The sequence below is a fragment of the Phaethon aethereus genome (genome assembly GCF_964289735.1).
Source record: "Phaethon aethereus genome assembly, chromosome: 3".
NCBI classification, from domain to species: Eukaryota; Metazoa; Chordata; class Aves; order Phaethontiformes; family Phaethontidae; genus Phaethon; species Phaethon aethereus.
In genome coordinates, this window is record NC_138576.1 from 14,167,288 (window position 1) to 14,185,307 (window position 18,020).

Sequence of the window (18,020 nt, forward strand, 5' to 3'; positions counted from 1 at the left end):
GGATTAGGGAAAAAGGTAGGGCTGCTGAATATATTGATTTGGACAGGTGTTATTGGACAAAATATATATGTCTATATCAATATAGACATCTGTAGATGTCTATATCGTAGACTTACGTAGATGTCCATATGTAGATATCAGTATTTCAATTAATTATATGTCCTACATAACCAAAGAAGTAGTGTTATTCATTTTAATCCAAAGACATCTACTATAGAGTGAGATAAATCATACCATAGCCACACATAACAATACCTGCAAGAAGGAAATTAAAGGTGACCAAGTTGTAGTCATCTAAAGTGAAGTGAAATGAATTTCACCCCCATCAGTATGGTAAACTGGAATGACTTAAGTTTAATGCTTTGAAGGTACTTCTTGTATCCTAGTAATGACCTATTCAGGATTTTTTTTTCAATTTTTAATGACTTTTCTTTTGATAGTCGAGGAACTTATTCTCCATTAATCTCATCTACAAATATTCTGTCTCTGGACAAAGATGGAACTTACCATATTTGGATCTATTACCATGGTCTTGACGTGCATATTCAGCTTCATTGTCTTCAGTGTAAATACAAAGACAGTATAAGTACAAAGTAAGTCAAGGGCTCTTCATGTCATCAGATTAAAAAAATTTACTTTATCAGAATAACAAAAACAAACTAGAAAAAATATGGATTGTGGGTAGCAGTTGTCAGAAGTGACTTTTATGGAGCTTGTAATTCACAGGCAAATTTTATTCCATAATTTTACAAGCCATTCCTTAAAGAATCATGACTTATTCTTCTTTTGTCATTATGTCTCTTTTAATGTTAGCTTCTTTAAAAGCATCTAGGCAAAGCTGTCTGCACAACACCAAAAGTTGAAGCAACAGTATTAATTCCCTCAGGGTCAACAAAATGCTTATCAGAAGACAAAAATCATGATTATTTATTTTACGTGCTTGCTTTTATTCCCTACTTGACTTGCTGCTTTCTACCCTGTTACTGTTCCCAGGAGTTTTCTAACTCTCAGCCAATAATCCTTGCTGAGGAGGAGGAGAAGGGAGTCTTACATGTCTGTGAGAATCTTTGCAGTTTGTTGCCACTGACTGAATTGGAACAATTTAGCTTTGAGGAAGTGATTTATACACATACATCCATCACATATAACCTGCTCTGCTCTGTTAACTCTCTGTTTGATCTCTGGAGGGTTGAGTAGATTAGGGAGGGTCTTCACACGGAGGTTTCATTAACAGCCGATAGGTTAACCTGGCATGACTCTTGTTTGTGCATTTGGATACTTTAAAGTGGGAAGAAAAGAAAAAAAAAAATTGTTAATTGGTATCATTATTTCCCAGTTCAGGAAACACCAATCATGCTGTTAGAGAGAATTTGCTTCCTATTTCCTTGATTTTTATTTCTTTTTTTTTTTTAGCCAGTATAGAAAACAAAATTGAGGGTTACACTTTAAGCCATTCAAAAACACTGATCACAATATGTGAATTCTGGCAGCACGAAGTACATTGGTAATAAAAGAGCACATTAAATATCCAACCATAAGCCACAAAAACTTAGATAGTACAATCCAGTTTAATGAGATAGAGAATGCAGGCCAAGAGGTTGCACTTCTAAAATATACCAGATTAATGGGTCCCTGCTTACTATCACCTATTTGTTCAGAGGCAGGGGGAGGAATCTGCTCAAGTCAAATGGTTGATACTATTACAAAACAAAGTTAAAGAACAAAGTCAGAATCATGTAACAATATGACTATTATTGTTATTGGTGGGAAACTTTGAGATATAGGTAGCACATGGTTTTGGAGCAAAATAACCAGATTTGCAGCAGTGTCCCCCATGCGAGCACAGTGCACTGTGGCTCTGTGGTTTATGGAACAGGGATATACTATTAATGAAAGGATTAAATTTAGTACTTCATGATATCCTTAGAAACCAAATGGCTGGTTTCAAACCAGCAAAGCGCTCACCATAGTTTTACAGTTAATAAACTGATGAAAGCATGTGAAAATTGCTAGTTTCTTATTGGACTCAAGAACTTGGAAGAAAATAGACAAGTATCAGTAATTTTGGGGAAATATGTGGAGAAAGTTGACAGTGGAACTGTGTGGGCTTACTAGTTGTAACTACAACAAGAAGATGGAAAAAATTGGCAATGGTTATTAATATTTATTTCAATAACAAAACACAAATGTCTGATGCTACCTTTTATACAAGCTGTCATCATCTTCCAATGTTTAAATATTTATGTTATTAATGAATACCAATAGTCCACTGTATCTCAAACTCTGTCCATCCCATACTCTCTCACCCCCACCTCCCAGATGTCCAGAAAAACACATGTACTCTGTAACATGCCATGATATTTAAACGATAACAGACTATTTAGTACAAAGTTTTGGAAATTTACTCTCTTTCATATTAGGGTTACAATTCAGGCCACTCTGGCATTTACAAATGTGGTGATAACACACAGGAGAGAGAGAGAGAGACTGCTGGAGAGAAAGACTAGATTTAGGGCTTCATGGATAAAAGGCAGCAACCTCAACAGTATACAGAATTTTACTGGTAGTCAGATGCTTTTCCTGCTGAATTGTCTCCTGTATTTCCTTTACCTTTCATTACCTTTCTTTTTTGCAAGAAAACGTACAACAGCCCTATCATCGGTTCCCCAAAGTGAGCAGTCTCTTTTCCCCGATGGCAAGGGTATGAGCACATCCACTGCCTTATATGATCAAACTAGAGATTCTCCTCATGAAATAGAAAACAGAACATTTTGTATCCATCACAATGGTTTTGTCATTGTTGACAATCACATCCCTGGATGTATGTTTTTTATCCATATACAGACATCCTACATATCCATATACTCCTTATGATATCTTTATTTTTCCTCTATTTTCTATGGTAATAAATTCCACAATGTCAGCAAGAATAGCTAGAATGCCCCTCTGCCATTAACACTGCTAACACGCTGCCACTGTTCCTCTGATTTTTATCTGTCTTGCATATTATGTGTTGTCTTATATTATGGTTACATCAAAACTCTGTGTACCTGGGGCTGACTCTGTGTTTTGGACCAGCACACTACATGGGACACGAGGCTTTATCCATTTGTAGGACACAGGATGACAAGATGTAAGTTCATTTCGCTTTCGGTGAGAGTACTTTTATTCCTGTGTTAGAAGACATGGAAAGAAAAAGGTTGTGATCTATGATTTCTATATTTAATTTATATGTCTCTTACAGATTTGTGTGAGATTGAAAGGCATGCAAGCACTAGGAGTTTAAAATCTTGAGAAGTGATTTTAACAGTTTTGTAAAAGGAGTGTATTTTCCCTCTGAGGGTCCTTCCCTGGTAACGTTCTTTGGCTTCATGAAAAGCACTGTATAAACAGTATTTGTTTGTCTATTTGTTTCCTGTACTGCAGCTGAGCTTTCCACGGTGATTAACGTGAACAGAAGCTACGCAAGTATCATGTCTTTGGGGGTTTTATTGCCAGAATAAGGAATGCCTCCTCTGACCTCTCCCTGCTGTAGCAGACTTTGGATCGAGCCCCTTAGGAAACGGAAAGTATATTGTCATGAAATAATGGGAATTATTTTCATTATGAAGTTACCAAAGTCAGACACGGAATGGTATGTATTTCTGGTAAAACCTGAACCTTTTGTTACCTTGTTTTAACCTGACATTTTATAGTGGTTTATACAAGGATTACTGTTGGAAGTTGAGCAATAGGATGCATTGGCTTCTCAGGTTTTACCTTTAACTGAACGTGACTCCACAGTCTCAACAGAAAGGAAAAGACTGAAAAAAAGCTGTCAATCCAGCTGGGCAGATCTAGCCAGCAGAGAGAGAAAGTTACTGCCACAGAGAGATAAAGGATGCACGTAACCTTCGGTCTGAAGCCAGGTGCTCTCAACCTGAGCTTTTGCGTTGGAAATGAAAATAAAGACGGCATCCATTTTGTGTGAAAGACGGTGTAAGATTTTGCTTCTGCTGTTTGCCAGACGGACACCCACCTTCACCCACGACCAGCTCACACTGTGTTGAAATGGGGATTGATGCAGAGATGGAAACAATCAAGTGAAGCAGCGAACGCTGCAGCCCATTTCAAAAGCATTCCTTCTCCAGGCCATCGGCCGCAGCAGCCCACAGGAAGCCTTCCCTGCTCTTGCCACTGCTGAGCGGCAGCCTGATGGTGTTTATGCATTGCGGGACCCCACCGCCGGGAGACCTGCAGCTCCGGAGAACCAGGAGTGACATTAAAAGGAATGGGTACAATTGACAATGGAGCTGTTCACAGCACTAAGGCTGTGAGACCATCAAGCGTCCCCTCTATCACGTTTATTGCTCATTACTCAGTTTTAAAGAGGCTTTTTTTTATCCTGGAGAATTTAACTGAAATATTTGCTTTTCTGACATTTTTCTTATTCAGCAAATGAACATCAGGTTTGACAGACATCAATGGGCCTAAGAGTTCACGGGTTACATTTATCTTAAAACAATGCTACAACGCTTCAATGCAGGCTGTCAAACATGTTTGTCCTCCCCATTACACTAACTAAAACTGTTGTGTCACTGGGCAACCTGTGTCACCTTTTCAGCTCTGTCGGGGTCCCTTATAGAATCATAGAACAGTTTGGGTTGGAAGGGACCTTTTAAGGCCATCTAGTCCAACCCCCTGCAGTGAGTAGGGACATCTTCAACTAGATCAGGTTGCTCAGAGCCCCGTCCAACCTGACCACAAATGTTTCCAGAGATTCCAGCATCTACCACCTCTCTGGGCAACCTGGGCCAGCCTTTCACCACCCTCGTAGTGAATAATTTCTTCTTTATGTCTAGTCAAAATCTGCCCTCTTTTAGTTTAAAACCATTACCCCTGGTCCTATCACTACAGGCCCTTATCTTATACTTTGACTGCACATTATCTGATGCTGAAACCATACAGAGACTTAAGCCTTGTTTGTGGCCTCCAGGTGAGCATATAACACCATAAATATAATGTTTACCTCAAACCTTCATCCTTTTTCACTCTTGTCCTCAGACACTGCAGCTCTAGTGCTAGGCCTGGGATGTTACAATGATTTTCATGGCAAATAGATGTCAAACAGAGGAACAGGGTTTTGCTTGATCCTGCAAGGAAAGGAGGCTGAGAATCAGAAAAACTTTATCAAAAGGTTAAGTAAAGATCTCTAACAGAAAAAAATATCAATACCAGTAGTGAAAAGGCAGAAGCGTTTCCCAAATATTTCCAAAATACATTAATGAAAAATGTGTCCCAGCATGTTCAGTTGATGATGATGACAAAATCTTTTGCATTTTAATAGTAGCACAGAAAGATACTAAAAAGTAGCTCCTAAAAGCAGACATTGGCATGTTCAAATAACTTACAAGTAAAGCTGTCAGAGACAGCTTGTGAGGGAATTCTTTGGGCCATTAATGTTGATTTTCAATACATTTTGGAATACTAGAGACATTGCAGAGAGCTAAAAGACAGCTAATGTTGTGCCAATATTTTAAAAGGGCAAATAAGACGACCTGGGTGATTATAGGCCTGTCACACTGACATTGATCCTAAGCAAAATAGCTGGTTGATACAGGACTTGATTAATAAATTAAAGGAGGGTAATATAATTAATGCCAATCAACATGGGTTTGCGTCAAGCTAAACTGATACCTTTTGTGATGAAATTACTAGTTTAGTTAAAAAGGGAATAATGGAGAATTCATATATATAGACCTCTTTACGGTATTGATTTGGTATTCCCTGATTTATTTACGTATTTGTTAACGAAGAAACTATGGTGACACAAATACAGCATAGCACAGATCAGTAAAACTCTCTGACTGGCAGGTCTCCAAACATAACTGCAAATGGACATGCATCATTGAGAATGTAGAGGTCTTATCAGATCCCCACAAGTTATTTGTATCAAAAATGCGAAAAAAATACTTTCTCTATAAATATATACCCATACTCACATACGTATATGAATCCATCAGGGTCAGTAACTAATGAAGAGAATGACAAAGTGGTACAAGCCACCTCATAACCTAACCACAACCAAGCACTTTGATCCTAAATATGGCCACATGTACAGTAGTACCTCTGAGAATAATCACTAATTCTAGGTTACAACCTCAAACAGTCTCTGAAAGAAAAAAGAAAGAGAGGGGAAAGAAGGAGAATGAAAGGGAGACGTATCAGTGAATTACGAGCTGAGCTCAAGTTTTCAATATGATTCTCCACTCAAAAGTGCAAATAATACAATCACTGGGTACAGAAAGAGTATACTCAAATAGAAAGGGAGGTTGCATTAACTCTGTGGTGAATTTGGAGCACTGCCCAGCACTGGTACCCAGAGGTAAAGAACCATCCTGGGTAAGTAAGAGTTCAAATAGAAGTCACGAGATCAACTTGAGGATTAGAAAACTTACTTTTTTTTGAGGCACTTGAGAGCTCAGTTAAATAATTCATGGCAAAGAACGCAAAGACATGACCATACCATATTCTTTAGGTACTTACTTAAGGAAAAAAATTGAATAATAAAGAGCTTTTCAGTCCAGATGAAGATTTAACAGGCTCACATTTCTATGAGTTTAAGTTGCAAAGGTTAGACAAGCAATAAGGTAAAACTGAAAAAATAACTGAAAAAATAACTTAGAGTAACTTATTGTTTATAGAGTCCTTTTTCTTTCTGGCCTCTCGCTCAGATCTTGAACTCTATTCCGCACAATTGTGTAGGGAGGCGAAGAGGTTCTCACCCAAACTAGCCTAAAGCTGATCAGGTGATACAGTCTCTTGCAACACATGAGATAAGGATTTTGAGCCTTCTAAGCAGAAGGAAGGATGTGCCTTTCATTCTCCTGTATCTTGGCTAATGCTCTAACCACTGACAGCTACAGGGCAAAAGTTGTCATTGGTGATGATGTCACTTTTTGAAGAGAAAGCAAAGCATGCTGCTACATTTGATGTGGAGCACACTTCCGTAAGAATATCCCCATTGGCTATTTCCTAAGAGCCTCTGCAGGTAATTTATATGAAGAAAGAAGAAATACTTAGTTTGTGGCTCTTGAATATGCGCTGAAGAGTCTCCAGCTTCTCCACTGTCCTGTTGATCCGTTGTTGGTTACTCACTGAAGGAAGACTTGAGGCTCCTGGAAACCTTGCAGTTCGGTATGGAAATTATTTGCAGAACTGAGGCAAACTTGGACTTAGCCATCATCTGAAAAGTACTTTTCAGGACATCAGGAACTTAACTCAAAAAGTAAGCTGCATTTCCCCGCTGTTCTAGATCTAGTCCAGAATCCCTTATGCTCTATCATGGGTGCAATTATTACCTTGTAATCAATTCAGAAATCTACCTGGAAGCAAAGAAATTCAGTAAGATAAAACCATGTATTTTTTCATACAGATTTGAACATTGTCTTCTCTGATAAGCATATGATTTTTTTTTTTTAAAAGCAAGCATATAATAAAATAAATGCACATTAATACAATGATCTATCATTTTGCCTCATTACATAAATATACTCATATCTAGTAGGAAGCTTCCTGTAAATTTCAAAATGCAAATTTTAAATCTATCTTTCCCCTTTTCTCTTTAAAAAAATTAAATTTAACAAACAGAACTTACATATGGTTATTCCTGGGCCAATGCAAGATCTGACAAAGCAGCCTACTCTGTAGCACTCAATAGCGGTCTTGAAAATCGTGAAGAAAATAATATATACCAGAATTTCCTATCTGAGCTTTAAATTTCTTTGCTTTTACATTTTAGTCAGACCCTTAACTTTATTTAAATGGGTTTTTTTTATTGCATCTATAAAATATTTAAGTTTTAATATATACAGCATCATTGTCCTACACTGTGAGAAGCATAAAAGCATATGAAAGTAATAGCTTCCTTGACATACAAGAGGATTCATTTGTATGAATTGAATTTTTCTGTGTTCTATGAACTCACATTTCATGGAGAGAACAAATTTATAGATAACGAAAATGCTTCATCCAGTTTCAACTTCACAGGAGCTTAACATAAAAACATGTGTGGTCCTAGTGTCACCTTTGCCAATTATATTTCAAGATGGAGCTCATTAAAGAGTATTGCTTGCAGGAGTAATTTTTTTTTAATGTTGTAATTTAATTTTTAAACCTGAGAATTGGGGTTTTTTTCTGTGCTGTTTCAGAAAGCTGCAGAACATGTTAGGGAACAAAGCTTTTTAGATAGCTGTTTGGCAACACAGCAAGCAATTTGAGTTAAAGAATGACCACTTTTGGTCACCAGCATATTAGTATCTTCTAGACTTCTGTGACCTAAACCTTCCACTAAAAAAATGTGCTGCTAAAGATTTAAAATTGATTGTCGTTAGCATGGTTTAAAAAAAATCCCCTGTATTTGTAAAAGAACAATACAAACTACCAGTATTACACAGCCCTTTTTGGGGTACCTCCATGATCCGAATGCCACCCATGTATAAAGTACAGTAGCATGCAAAGGCTTTTAAAAAAGTGATCATGCAGACTGGGTCTTACTGTTTGAAATGAATTTTTGAAGAGCTATTCCCGCATTTCTCTTCAGTACCTATGTAGAATGGCAACTGGTTTGGTGTGGCTTTACTGCTCTCCCTCAGCATGTCAGCAAGAGAAGGGTTTTTTTTGGCTACAATTCCGTAACAAAGGAATAATTTCACTCAAATAGAATGACAGCAAGGTAATGCTGAGGTCAACTAAATTGTCCAAAGGCAATTTGTGAAAGTTGCCATTTTGAAGTGTTTTGCAAATGTATATGGCTGTAATTAAGTCAAATCCAGTAGAACAGCAGAAATTGGTGCTTAAGAAGAGTGGGCCCTCTCCCAAAGAGAAAGACCCTCCTCTTCATGAGGGCCCCTCTCCCAGACAGGCTGCAATGTCCTTCCCAGCTAACATATGGTAGCAGTCAAGCATGTAGCCTATCTGGGATTCTTAGTGGCAATACAAACAGGCTACATCCTCCCACTTTTCTTTAAGGACATATCAATGTGCACTTAGTTAATAAAAATCAGCATTTCTTCAGTTTCACCCCACTTGTCCGGGAGATTTTTTATTTGGCACGAAGCATGATCAATCCAGTTCAGACCCATCCAGGCTGATCTCTTGTTCCTAATCTGTCGGTCTGGGTACACAATAAAACACCACTTGCTCACTCTGCCATCAGCTGTTCCTTTTGAACTTGAGACCAAGGGAAAGTGCGGCAAACAGTAAGTGTCAGAGGCAATATTTACTGGAATGGCAATACTTTCAAGAACATGAGTCAAAGCAATCAGGTTCCGAATGCAGTTGCCTGCAGCTTCTTGTTTTGATCTCTGCTTCACCACTTGAACTGTAACGAGGTTCAGTTCAGGGCTAAAGCATCTTATGAATCAAAGTTGTTCTTGAAAATTTTATTTGGAGTTTGACCTTGAAAATATTATTTTCCTTGGTACTTACACATGCACTTCTTTCATGACACCTGCATATTATAATTAAGCCCTGCTCAACAAGGAAAAGAACAGAAAAGAAAGTTTTTTTATCAACACTATAGTCATCCATTTAAAAAAAAAAAAGTCATAAGGTCCCAAAAAAATTCAAGTGTGAAACATTTCAAAATAACATCTCTACCGCTCATGTATTTAGTCCCAAACTTATGAACTTATGAACACATGAACACAAGTTATTTGGAGAAAAAAAAATTAAAAACTAAACCCCATTTTTCTAGACCTTTACAACATACAAACTGTGCAAATCTGACCCTTGCAATAAGAGAAAGCATAAAACAAAATACAACCCTCAGGCTAGTCCTTGGCTGTCTGGCAAACCACTCCTTAGCACGAGGGGGAATTCAGTGAGTCTTCGAAACGCAGTGCAACCTCCACCAGCTGAAACCACACACACAGCCAGCCAACTAACCCCCAATTTAGGCATTCCCGTAAGTTCTTGTCAGCGTGCACAAGTAGTGTTATCACCTATAATTGACTACAGGACTTCAATTATGCTGGTAAATTTAGCAATGATTACACATCTTTGCCACCATTCAGGAATTACCTCTCAGGGCATGAAATCTGTTTATACTCACTTTCAACAAATCCAGAGTTCAGCATGTTTGCTCAGCTACGTGGGTTCATTCGACCATAACGACCTCGTTCGTTACATGAAGTACTCCATGAAAAAAGTACCTTGATCCAATCCTTGGTTTCTCAAAGAAACCAATGTATCCAAAGGGCAGTTTGTTTGGCACAGAAAGAAAAACATCTCTCTCCTTCTGACACAGCAGAACATTCTCGCACAAAAAAATTTCAACCGGCGTAGGAAATGGGTTTTGCGGTGGATAGAGTGGCTGCTCGGAGAAAGCTGGGATCATCTTAAATTCATTCCTTTCTTCATTACGCTCAATACTCGTCTACCTCAAGCTTCCTGCTTGTTCCTTTAAAAGAATGTTTCTGAGCATAAGAGCTCGTATAATTCCCTCCTTGGAGAGGCAGAGGAAAATCAACCATTCTTGACAGGTATCAGAAGTCATCGCTTTGCTTCGCGAACGCCCTTGCCTACCACAGTGGCAATACAAGAATTTTAGAAGAATAAAGCAGGCTATGCCACGTGATTTCCAAATTTTTCTGTCCCCATCAAATCCAGAATGATTTACAGTAGTCTGCTGCTGCTCTCCATTCCGCGCCTTTAGCAAGTCTCCTCGGAGGAACGTCCTGCCGTACGCCCCTGCGCTAGCCCTCAGCCACCTTCCCTCCTCCCTGGCACACAGCCCTAAGCCTTGGGAGAGGGAGGCCAGTAACACAGCACCGGGCACGCGCAGGTGAACCGATGTCAAGGAAATCCGACCTGTGGATTCAGGGAAGCCTGAAACTCCATGGGCTAACACCGGAGGACAAGGGAGTGGTTACGCACACCACACCGACTGTGTAAACAGTACTCCAGGTGAAAACTATTTCATAGCACTGCCCTGACTAACCCCTAGATGGGCTAATTTTGCTTTAAAAATAAAGCAAATTCCTGATACTAATTCCATAAAATGATACATGAATAATCACAGAGTAGTTTGGGTTGGAAGGGACCTTTAAAGGCCATCTAGTCCAACCCCCCTGCGATGAGCAGGGACACCTTCAACTAGATCAGGTTGCTCAGAGCCCCGTCCAACCTGACCTGGAATGTTTCCAGGGATGGGGCATCTATCACTTCTCTGAGCAACCTGGGCCACTTGCAGAGTCTCACTAGATAGCAAATACAAGCAAGGAGCATGCCTAACGCTGGAAATTGTTTCTCACAGCAGCAGCACCTTTGGAAATTAACTCATTGTTCTTAAAACTTTCTTTCTCCACATCAAATACTTGTTGGGAGTGTTGCAGCTGCTCTCTTAGGAAGCATAACCACCTTTGCAAGACCTATTTTCTCTGTGAAGGTTAATTAGTTTAATGCAGGAAATAGTCCAGTGGAGTTGGGGATTTCTTCTTCAAATAAATAAGTTAGAGACTTGAGTTTGGTAAATAGTGCCTGAGAAAGTGTGGCTGATGGAGCACCATTACATTAAAGGAGAGAGAGTAAGATCCCACAAGGTCTGACTGAGCTGGCAAGTTGTTAAGTTTCTTATTAAACACTTACAAAAACTGGAATGGCTTCATTTCAGGGTGTGGAAGTGCTTCCTGCTTACATTTGTTACACTTTATTTTGTTCAGTGCAAACCTAATCTGAACCAGAACATAGTTGAGGTTGGGATTTCTGAATGAGCTGCAGAGACTGACATATTGCTGAGATACAGATGCTTCAGTGGGAGGATTTTTCATCATGGCACACCAAACCACATTATTTTCATATCCTCTAGACAATAGCAGTACGCAAAAGAGTAAAGAGAATTTGTATTTGTTGCATATTGATTTGCATAGTCAAGATTATCACATACATTTAAGATTTTAAGACACCAATTTCTGAAGATCATAACCTTAAAACCACAGGTTATTTGGGCATCACCAACTTAATTACCTCAAACCATGTCACTTCTGGAAACACTTATTTAGAAGATTATTTTCAAATTGGCAATTTAGGTCTCAGTCAGGATTTGATTTGCATTCTTTCTTTAATTTTAGGGACCTTACATTTCCTCCCCATCTTACACCAACACGTTTCCCCCCAGCCCCTGGCTGATTTTCAAGAGCTGTAACCTGAAAGCTACCACACAAATAATTGTTGATGTAGGAGTAAAAGTTAACTCACTGTTCATCAGCAGAGTAACAGGATATGCAACCAGAGACACACATGGTCTGACAAGCAGAGAGGCCACTTTATTGGGTGTCTTCTCAGGAAAAAAAAGGTGACTTTTAAGGGGGTATTATATAGGCTTGATGAAAACATCTGACATACAAACCCGTATTTCTGATTGTTTCGGTAGCCTGGGCAGTGTTTATTTGCACAGTTTCCCAGGGATTTCCTGCTTTATTAAAGAGATCGCATTCTGGAGTGTAGCGTTTACCTAAGTTACCTACATGATTAAACGAGGTAAGTAAAATACATTGAGGAAGTCCCTGAAACCACAGGCATTATATTGAAAAAATACTAGTTTAATAGGGAAAAGTTAACAACAAACTTTTTCCTTCTCTAGCTATAAAGACTATTTTTAAGACATCAGGAAAAGTTGTTTGTACATACATACCAGAAAAATTAAAGCTTAGGGAGCAACTACAGAAAAATAAGGTGTATTTACCATATACTAATACTGTGTTTTAGAAACTCTGACTAAATGAAGACACGTGTAAAAGCACCACCTGGCAACAATGGCTGTCGGCAAAACACCTAACCAGTGTCTGGGCTGCTGACAGAAAACTTCAGATGACTTAAGATAATTTTACAGATTTTTTACTAAATTTATCTTCCCATTGTTTTAGGATGTTAGAAATGCCACCAAAGATTAGTGCTTCCAGGTAAATAGACTTTGCTTCTGTAAAACTTACTTCTTTTTAACCATTTTAACCAAACACTGCTTAAACACCCATTATAAGGGAGTGAAGAGCAATTCAGGTTTTTTTTTAAAAAAGGTTAAAACTCAATTAAAAAAAACCCCAAACCTATTATTGCATTCAGTACGCAGCTACTTAAAGCATAATTGTATACTACTACATGCTAACTAATTCTCTACTTCCTATTTTGAAGCACTTAAAGACACCATTATTGTTCAGAGAAACTACAAGTCATAACCAAAAATTCACAAAAATTATTACGAAAGAACACGTTGCTTAAAACCTAAATAACAGATAGCCATACATAATACTGGTAGTATACCAGATAGAAAATATGCCAACAAAAGCAATTTGGATATAATTTCTATTGTCTTTTGTTATCTTTCATGTTATTCTTCATAACTCATACAATAATTTGAACTAATTCTAACACAATCAAAGCTGTAGTTAAAAGGATGCTGGTTCTCAAACACAGATCTGTAGAAGGATGTCTTTAACTGATACCTTCCATATCACCCATTTTGAGTCGTGTGTGCTGCAACAATCAGCAGCAAACAGAAGAAAGTCCCCTCTCAACTATTCTGTGACACTTCCGTGCTTTTACTGCGTCAGAAGATATCAAGCAAAGCGAGACTGCAGTGGCAACACAGTTTATGAAATATGAGTAATATGAAATTTCCACACATGCTAAAATTTTTGAATTAAACTTTAATACATAGGATGGTTTAAGTTGCCTAAAAGTGAACTCTTGATGTTGTTTAGATGCTTCAGGCTACCTGAATTTTCTGTACAGCACTGGCAGGTACAACATAGCACCTACAGGTGGAAGACGTGTCTTTCTGTATCGTATCCCGTCACCCACAATGGTATTAGCTCAGAGTTACTTGAATCAAGTGAGCTCCAGCAATCTTTCTCCATAGATCAGTGAGCTGTTTGTCCTTTTAATTTCTCTGCCAAATATTAGATCAAACAAATCCCTTCAGGATGAGGGAAATACTCTGCTATACACCTTAGGCACTCCAGCAAGCAGCGGTGCTCAGCAGACATAGGACATGCTTCATGAATGTACCTTTTATGTTCTCCAACAATAACCATTATGAAAGACGATTTCATTTACATGCTGAGTATCATGAAACTGCCTTTAATATATCATTGCTGCAAAGAAATTATGAATTCCAATCACTTCAGCCCCCATCCGGTATTGATACTGGGGGTTGCCCCGACCCAGATGCAGGACCCTGCACTTGGCCTTGTTGAACCTCATGAAGTTCACACAGGCCCATTCCTCAAGCTTGTCCAGGTCCCTCTAGATGGCATCCCGTCCCTCAGGCGTGTCAACTGCACCACTCAGCTTGGTGTCATCTGCAAACTTGCTGAGGGTGCACTCAATCCCACTGTCCATGGCACTGATGAAGATACCAAAGAGTCCTGGTCCCAATACAGACCCCTGAGGAACACCACTAGTCACCAACCTCCCTCTGGACATTGAGCCATTGACCACTAACGTCTGGATGTGACCATCCAACCGATTCCTCATCCACCCAACAGTCCACCCAAATCCATCTCTCTCTAATTGAGAGAAGGATGTTGTAGGGGACTGTGCCAAAGGCCTTACAGAAGTCCAGGTAGACGATGTCCATAGCCCTTCCCTTGTCCACTGATGTGGTCACTCCATCACAGAAGGCCACTAGGTTGGTCAGGCAGGACTTGCCCTTGGTGAAGCCATGCTGTCATCTCCCTCTCCTCCATAAGGTTTCTTTAAGTGTCTCTATTGTCATGGCTTAACCCCAGCCAGCAACTAGGCACCACGCAGCCGCTTGCTCACTCCCCCATGGTGCGACAGGGAAGAGAATCAGAAGAGTAAATGTGAGGAAACTCGTGGGTTGACATAAAGACAGTTTAACGGGTAAAGCAAAAGCCGCGCACGCAAGCAAAGCAAAACAAGGGATTCATTCACCACTCCCCATGGGCAGGCAGGGGTTCAGCCATCTCCAGGGAAGCAAGGCTCCGTCACGTGTAGCGGTGACTTGGGAAGACAAATGCCATGACTTCAAACGTCCCCTCTCCCCCTCCTCCTTCTTCATCCCAGCTTTATATGCTGAGCATGACGTCATGTGGTACAGAATATCCCTTTGGCCAGCCGGGGTCAGCTGTCCCAGCTGTGCCCCCTCCCAGCTTCCCATGCACGCCCAGCCTGCTCGCTGGCAGCTCAGCATGAAAAGCCGGCCAGTCTTGGACTGCTTAGCAACAACTCAAAACATCAGCATGTTATCACCATTTTTTTATCCCAGAACATAGCCTCACACTAGCTTCTATGAAGAAAATGATCCCAGCTGAAACCAGGACACCTATCTACGAACAGAGGCGCAAGGCATAAGGGTACACACACTCTTTGGTGAAGTTCACCCTTCGAACTCACCCCTCCCCATTCTTCCCCTTTCTTACATTTATCTAATCTACTGGAGATGCAGTTATTTTGCTAACTGGCTTAAGGAGATCAGCTTATTGCATTATATGGATATTCACATATGGAAGTGACCATAGGCCAATTCTCTCTTCAAATAGACCAGGCACATTTATTTGTATGTGTGATTCTGTAAACATGAGAAGACTGGAGTGCAAGTTTGTGTTGCCAGCGGCAATTTTGTCTGCATTCACAGTAGCAAACCAGAACTACACTTAAAGCATAAGAGACCAGTGAACTCCTGCCTTTGGAGTACACTAAAAGGGGGCCCCAGCTCAGCAGTTTGGATGCTGAGTGGCAAACACCATCTGTATCCTTTTCCCTTCCATAAAAGGAACCTTTATAGGAGTGTAAAGAAAAACAAAGAAAGATTACTACCAGTAGTTATAAATACTCCAACAAATAGTTAATCAGCCAATAAGAATGTGAATTCTCTTAAGACATTGTACTAAAGCAAATTAATCAAAAACACAAAGCTATTGAACAAGGGTGCTCCAATAAACAAGTGATGAACTCAGAAAGCCAAATGAAAGTCTCTCCCTACTCCAACTGTACAGCTGTTATTAAAATACAAATAGGAGAAAAAAAAAAGCTTAAAAGTAGATTTTTTTTACCTTGCTCATTCTCCTTAGGCTAATCATCAGTTTCCTACGTTTTCCCCTTTTGGTCAGAAGCTGAAGCACAGCAAGCATGGGAACATATCCCCTACATGGGATTTGCTTACAGAGTTCTAAAGCCAGTAAATTGCAACAAATACTGCCGGGGGCACTTATGAAAGCACCAAAAAAACAAACCCCAGGCTGTTTTCAGTTAGCCAGTCCTAGAAATCAACACCAAGAAGAAAAAAAAAAAAAACCAAAAACATTTTGACATGTACAGTAGCAAGAATTAGCATTGTATCCAGACAAGGAACAAGCCATTTGAAACAGAAGTTAGCAGATTAACCGATTTAACAGCTTAAACTGCATCTTTATTCAAGCTGTGACAAGAAGTCAGCCAGTAAAGCAAGGGCCCTTCATTGTGAGTTTGTGCTCCACACAAACAGTTCTGACAGCTTTAAGTTCTTTTTGTTTAGGAGTTAGTTTGTTTCTAAGGAGAAAAACGAGAATAGGGAGAATATAATTGACCCAGTTGGAAGCACTAGACTGGTATCCTAATGGCTTCTCTAGCCATACGTGAAACATCAGCACCACCAAGAGGCAGTCAATGGTTTGTCATCTAACAAAAAGTAGTGAAAAAGCACATTTTGGAACATCCACCCCTCCAAACATATACATGTGGTATACATATGCAGAACAGCCTACATGTATATATACATGTATGTATAAAGACATACAATTAAATACCTCATTCCAACGAGAATTTTTCTTTTTTTTTTTTTTGCATATCACTTGGAATATTCCCAATGACAAGATGTACAACATCACCTGATCCTAAGAAATTCTGTTCTTATACATCTGTTAACTTTAACTTCCAATGCAAAAACATCTTTATATTTCATCTGTGGATGTGAAAGCAAGTCAGGGCTTGGTTCAAGAAAGATAGTTAAAGCTTTTAATTGGAATCATGCCTATCTATCTACATACAGCTTATTGCTTACTGTTACTAAGTGTAAAGGCATGTGCATTCCGAAATAAAAATAAGACAACAGTGAGCATCCAGGGACTTCATGCCAGGGTCAATTGTCTGAACTTCATTTGGTATAAGTAAATTTTTTTTTTTTTTAAATAACTTTGTTTTCTGAAGAAGTGTGATGTTTTCTAGAAAGTTCATCTTTTTAGTGTTTTAAGACAGCAGTAACTGAAAGTAATACAAAAAACCCAAACCAGATCCCTCAAAGTAACTACAAGTAGTTTACATGTCATCTCATCTAAATACTTTTCCTAGGGATTACTCATTTAGGCAGCAGGGATCTTCTGTTGTTTAGCACAAGATACAGTTAAGTTCTTGACATCTTGGTCAACCTTTAAAGTTTCTCAACCAGAAACTCTTTCCCCCTGTAACTCCCTCATACTGCAGTGTTTGAAGGCACATCAGCAAAACCCTGCTGAAAACAAGTATACAGTAGGCCATTTAGTAATTTCATCTTCTACACCAAGGAAATACAAGTTTTAAGTAAGTATTGGCATGCCTAAAGTTATATGCCTAAAGCAACTTTCATTTTTAGGACTGAAAGAAGCCATGCTGAATAGTCATAATTTGTAATGATTTGCTGAAGTTTGAATACCCAATAGCTAATCTTAAAAGATATCAGCACTTTGAACGTGTAGCAGATTTAGAATAAATGTTATACTTTAACAAGAAGATCAGTGCTGGTAAGACTTTGATTCCACGTACCCACCATTTCCCCCCCGACCCCCGATTTAAAAGGTATCCCTAATTAAATATATAATCTATCCTCTTTAAACTACATGAAACTTCTTTTCCCTCTCAGCTTCGATTTGCAAACATGAATGATCTGTTTTCTCCTGTATCTAAAATTATTTTAGGCACTGCAATAAACTAATGTTAATTGACTTATGGTTAATAAATTTCATTACTCTTGGTTGACAAGAGAAGACCCATACAGCAAGCGGCAG